This window comes from Triplophysa rosa, linkage group LG12, assembly GCF_024868665.1.
Source record: "Triplophysa rosa linkage group LG12, Trosa_1v2, whole genome shotgun sequence".
NCBI lineage: Eukaryota > Metazoa > Chordata > Actinopteri > Cypriniformes > Nemacheilidae > Triplophysa > Triplophysa rosa.
This window is the reverse complement of record NC_079901.1, coordinates 1,142,340-1,148,564: the sequence shown is the minus strand read 5'-3', so window position 1 is coordinate 1,148,564 and position 6,225 is coordinate 1,142,340.

The following is a 6,225-nucleotide window of genomic DNA, read 5'->3' as shown; positions in this document are numbered from 1 at the left end:
CTCACCTTAGAACCGCCCCTGGTCTTATTAATCACACTTACAGGTTGTAATAAAGTCATGCTGAACCGTCTTTCATGGACAAGCGTTTAGCAAATCCCGCACTGAACTCGACAAGGTTGGAGAAAAAGTTGTCAGTAAAATGACAAAAGGTTTGGATTATACTGCTGTGCAATCATGGGGAAAATAGTTTTCTCCTCTGGTTCTTTACATCATCATCTTTTGGATTTGGAAGTAAAAACAACCACATGCCTGATTTTGCAGTACAAAACACAGTGTCTCCTCTACAGGATGTAAATACACAAACTACCAGAAGTGTTTGTGGGCAGGTCAGAGTGTTGTTTCACTGGCAGACAGGGATTATGCAAATGTATTAATTTGTTACGTCTGAAAATTGCAGGCCTGATCTTGGAAAAAATAACGACTCGTTCTGGCGATTCAGAGTTGACTCTTTATTTTGAGTTCTTTGTTTATCATGGACTGTTATGATTTACAACTTTGCAGATCGTTAACATTGAAGGAAAGCTACGTTACACACTGCAATAAAGATGATTTAAGTAAATCCAAGTAACTGGCTCTTTAACTAGCGTGAGCTACCGTGGTTTAAACTCACACACCTCCATCAGTTCCGCACTGAATGCGTGTTGTTTCACAAATTAATCACAGTCCACATACACACGGAATAAACACTCTTCTCAAATTAACCTGCCAACGTCTCTCTTTCGTTGCAGCGCCATCTTTCTTCTTCCTTTTTTCATGCGAGAGCTCCGTTCTCGTGTCAACTCTCAGCTGTCAACTCACTTCCAACTTTATTTAAATACAAAATTGCTGAATTCAACCAAATGCATTATTAAACTGTCCTTTTTCCTTTAACTGAGCGTATTACTGTGAATTACTAAATGACATCTGAACAATGGAAAAAATGTTCAAATGATAAATCTTATTCCTCAGTAAGCATTAGACATCTCAATAATCACTATGCATGGACATCAATACATATCATTTGAACACTCTGTCTCAAGAGAGAAATGGAATCTTAAAAGCCACATGTTTAGAATAGAAAACACACATTGGTTAATACCATTCACCACTGATATTTATGAATGCAAAAAGCTCACAATAACTGATATGAAACAGGTTATTACACACGTAAGTTGTGATTGGTCAAATGCTTAGAGCTTCTTCGGAGAAAGTCCGTCCTATGGTCAGTTTGCCTCTAATGTGGAGCAGTTTTTTTTGTCAGACCGGTTACATTACAACAACAATCAGAGTAGCGTCAATTGTACCTTATCAGTTCAGACCCGAGTTGGATAATAAAGCAAGCAGATGGACCAGGAGACTTTAGAGGTACAGTACACGTTATATCAGTGAATTACACAGAACAGTTTTCGCAGCAGATGTTAAAGTCATGGATGGAATCGATGACCATTAGTTCTTTAAGAATGTGTGTAGCTGAATCTTTATCCCCAGAGCTAACAGCAGTAATCAGAGACTGTAATAAGAGTGAAAGTAAGCGCGCAGCTCAGTCGAATGTTCGTCATGGTACCAAAACATTACTGCTGCAGTGGCTCTTCGTCTTCTTTAAAGCAGCTATACATTTGACGCGTGTAACCTTTCCGTCTAAACACATATCAACTTTCCCTGCGTGATACAAGGTTGTCAGCCCTAACCAAAATGCATGGATGATGGCATCACCCATAGAGACGCTACTCACCTGCATATGCCCATCCTCACTTTGGTCCAGCGGGGTACCGTATGGGTATCCTAGCTCGCTGTCCAGCACAAGCCTCGAGGTGATTTTTGTAAGTTTTCTTCTTTTAATGCAAAATAAATCTCAAAACAAATTAAAACGCAATCGCACAAAGGAGGATTCACACCATGACTGAGAATGTCTTTGAAAGCCATAAAAGGATGAAGGGAAAGAGCGGCAACCAGGCATCTAGGTAAACATGCATACAGTGTTAGTTCTGGCAGGTCACATTAGTCAAGCTTGTAGCTGCTGAACACATCAGGTGAAGCTAATCTTTGTCAACCTACAGTGATTCAACACATACTAGACTGCGTCCTACTTAAGTTTGCTTCTTACAGCTCTTCTACAGTTCAAAACCCACCTCCATCCCCAACTCCTCCACATCTGACTATGTTTATCGGGTCACTTTAATTTCATCCTGTATGCATCCTGGTTTTTATTTATCTTCCCTTTTGACAGATATGGATCCTCTTTTTTATTGTATCATGTTAGTATATTAATTTTGGATTTTCCCAATCAGTGTAAAGCAGAGGTGTCCAAAGTCGGTCCTGGAGGGACGGTGTCCTGCCGAGTTTAGCATCAACCCTTATCAAACACACCTGAACCAGTTAAGGTCTCACTAGCCAAGCTAGACACATCTAGACAGGAGTATTGAGGTGAGTTGAAGCAATACTCTGCAGGACACTGGACCTCCAGGACTGACTTTGGACACCCCTCGTGTAAAGAATATATATCCCTGTTCTGAAAATAATTATGCTTATTTAACTTTTCTGGTTCCCCAGGTGGAGGAATATTGTTATTGCTGCACTCCTGCTCTGTTCATGCAAGGCTGCATGGACAGGTGGAGAGTTTGACCAGAACAGTTTCATTCTGCTAACCTTAAATATTGCTATTGTTTAATTCTTTAACGGTAGTGGTCCTGACAGAAACGCTATTTAATCTATAATATGTTCAATTGTTTCTGGTTATAAAATGTGTTTTCTGTTGCGATGTTTGAAAGCCGTATACCACTGCTCAGTCTTTTAGATTGGCTTAATAGGACTAGGTGTTATAACCCAAAAGAAAACAATATTTGCTGAATTATATTCGTGGCTTTAGTATCGATTGTGTCATTGCAGTGTTAATTTTGACAGCACATTTTGTTTTAGTCATATTTTAGTCATCCCCATTGTTTTAGTTTTAGTTGACAAAATCTACATTTTATTTACTCTACTAAATTCGAACATGTTTAACTAATTTACTTATTGTAATTAAATGTTTCATACAAATATTTAACTCTTTTGACATAATTTCCTTAGAATTAAAATAAACCAGGTCATTACCTTTATTTTTTGGACAGGTTCAGTAACTACTGGACACGCACTATTGCAACACAGATATTAAACCATGCACGACATGTAGCAGTTCATTCAATCTCATTTGGACTCTATTGACTCGTTCAGTGAATGGTGTATTTATTCTACATTCGCCCAATGAAACACTCTGACACCGCTCACACTCGAACGCTATTGGCTCATGCCTCTTTGAAGAAAAGGGCTGCACTGTCTTTGATCAAGTAGTGAGATTCATTGAGTAAGAATTTGATAAGTATCTTTCAAAAGACATATTACATAAACTCTATTACCTGTATCACATTACTTAATTTATTTGATTTTTTCATACTTGGTTCAATCTTTAGCATGTAATTATATCTTGTAATGTACAAACTAACTCTAACTAACTTGGTCATCTCTCTAATCGGTACATTCTACGTTCTGCAGCAGCACGTGGCAAAAGTTTGCTGTCAGAATTAGCATGGGCCAGTCGAGGAGCGCTGGCTTATTGGCCCTGTCTACACACCTACATCACCACCCCTGGACTCACACCGCCCAACCTGTTCTCTTGGGTCTGTTGGATGACCTGGTTCTGGCTGCCCTGCTGCTCCTGGACTCTTCACTGGCTCCTGCTGTATGTGTGGAACTTGCCTTATTTGCTGATCTTTGATCCTTGACTCTGTCTTTGCTCGTTCTGTCCTGCCCATTGGCACCTTCAGCTCTGTCCAGTTCACTGGCTCAGTCCATTCCTCAAGATATGTTTTCTCTGTATAGTTATTGTTTTTATTATGGTGCAGACTCTGCTATCCTCTTAAATGTAAAAAAAATGCGAAGACTTTATAGTTATTATACTTGTGTAGTGAATTCTAGGTCTTAACAGTAGGACTCAAACCCCCATTCCTGTGAGCCAGCAGCTCTTCTAGCTCTGACCCAATATAGGGCCAAACTAAAACTTTTAAAACTCTCTCTTTCTCTCTCTCTGGGGTTTTTGGCATTAATTTACACATCTGCAGGGTGGACAGCTGAAGTCTGATATTTCTCAAACTCTGGTTTATCTCTCCTTACAGTGTAATATCAAGACTGTTCCAACAGTTCAGGCACATCGAGAGCAGCCTGTTTTAATGAGCTCTCTCTTTCTCCGTCTCTCTCTCTCACACTTTCATTTTCAGTGTTTCTCTGAAAACACCTTATGACATTGGGGTTACAGAGATTTTTTTTGTAAAGTAGATTAGGGGACACTAAGGGCCTGTTTACGCTTCGTCACTTCACGCATCATTGATCGCATAGCTATCTGTTTGGGTATGCACCTTCTATTTACACCTTGGGCATATAAACGTGTATATGTGTAACTGGCCTTACCCGCTCCTGCTCCGAGCGGGCCTCAAACTGGCATTTGGTCCAGCATGGGAGACAGGTGCTCTAACAAGGAGGCTAAAGACCGCAGCCTCTAGCATCTGTCACTAGGGCACCTCTTGAGGTTTACATGCACAGCTCTAACTCTAGCTGGCCTCCGTTACATGTGTGCACATAATTTCAATCCATCAGTGCCTGCAAACAGAAGAATGACCTGGGGTCTCATTTATAAAACTGTGCGTAGGATCCTCACTAAAAGTGTACGTGCGCCCGAAAGCCAAAAATAGCGTACGGCAAAAAATATTCGGACTTATAAAACCGTGCGTACGCTCACCTGTAAGCAATATTCTCTTTATAAATCACAGATCACCTGCAACTGTGCGTATGTGAATCAGCCTCATATCCCGCCCTGTACACGCCATTTTTACCCATAAATAGTCAATGCAAAGCACCTCATGAATGCTGATTGGTATATTAATAAGCCTGACATCCAATCGGCTTGTTAAGCCTGACGTCACGCACCATAATGGACGTATACCGTTTACTGGTCCAATCGCTATCAGATGCCATAGAAAAATAACAAAACATAATGTAAAACTGCCAAAAACCCCCGATCCCATCCTTTATTTCCGCAACGAAATGGCCACACATGAGATTCAGTACGATTTACAAATTAATAATTGTTATAATTATTTCAAATAGCCTAGATTAAAGCCAAAGAAGGCCTCTGCAGCATTTATATGTTTACAGCATTTAGACTGATCATTAACACCTCATTAAAATCACCTCATTAATTAGCGGTGTCCTTCACTCGAGATAAAGTTTGAAGATAATTGTAAAAGACGAATGTTTCTTCATTCCGGTTTTGTTATGATAGTTAGGACTGATAACGAGGACATAAAGAGAAACGATTGTGCGAGAGCTTAATGGCTGTATTTCCAGACTTTGACATTTGATGATCATTCACAGTATTTAAGGAAAATATATTTAGTATTTATTTACACTGTGTTCTGCAGTTATCATATTTGATGCTGTCCCTGTTCAGTCGGATCATCTCCTCATCATGCGCTCATAGTGTGATGGTGAGACAGCGCTGATTAAATATTTAGATAGAATTTTTATTTAAGATTAGAGTTGGTTTTTATAAGAAGGTGCATTAAACAATCACTCAATACAAGCGCGAACAACTCTGCAGATTTAATCTTCTTGGATTAATTTTGGATCTTTAACGGATATGAGGTCAAAATAAATGTGTGTGAGGCATTAATGCTTATAATCGTTTTTATCAATCTTAGTTTCTGCAATCGAAGTTCACTAACTCACCATCATGGGTCAGAGTTTGCGTGCAGGTGCGCACGTTTTTCCGTCAAGTTTTTATAAATCCCATCTTCTGCGTGGGAAGTGGCGTACGCCTCTTTCAGGGCACGTTTTGTGCGTACGCAACAGTTATAAATGAGGCCCCAGGTCTCTATCACAGCTCTAGCTGGCGGAGAACCCAAGAGTTTGTTTAGGGTACGTGATGTTGCCACAATTACAGACTGATGTGCAACATTGTTTGTTTACAACACCACCACCACATCAGACTAGACCTGTTTGTGCTGTGAAGCTCGTATACCTTTGACGATCCAGTGATAAGCTGATTGTCATCCTTGTTAACAATTTTCTTCTTCCATTAGGCGGCTTTGCTTTGTTTCCAGTCAGACTGTTAAAGAATCCGACACACTTGCTTGTCTTTGGGAGAGTAGCCCGCAATCTTTGCATCTCCTGCAATGTATGTGTGTGGCAGAAAAATGTGTGTGTGTGTGTGTCATT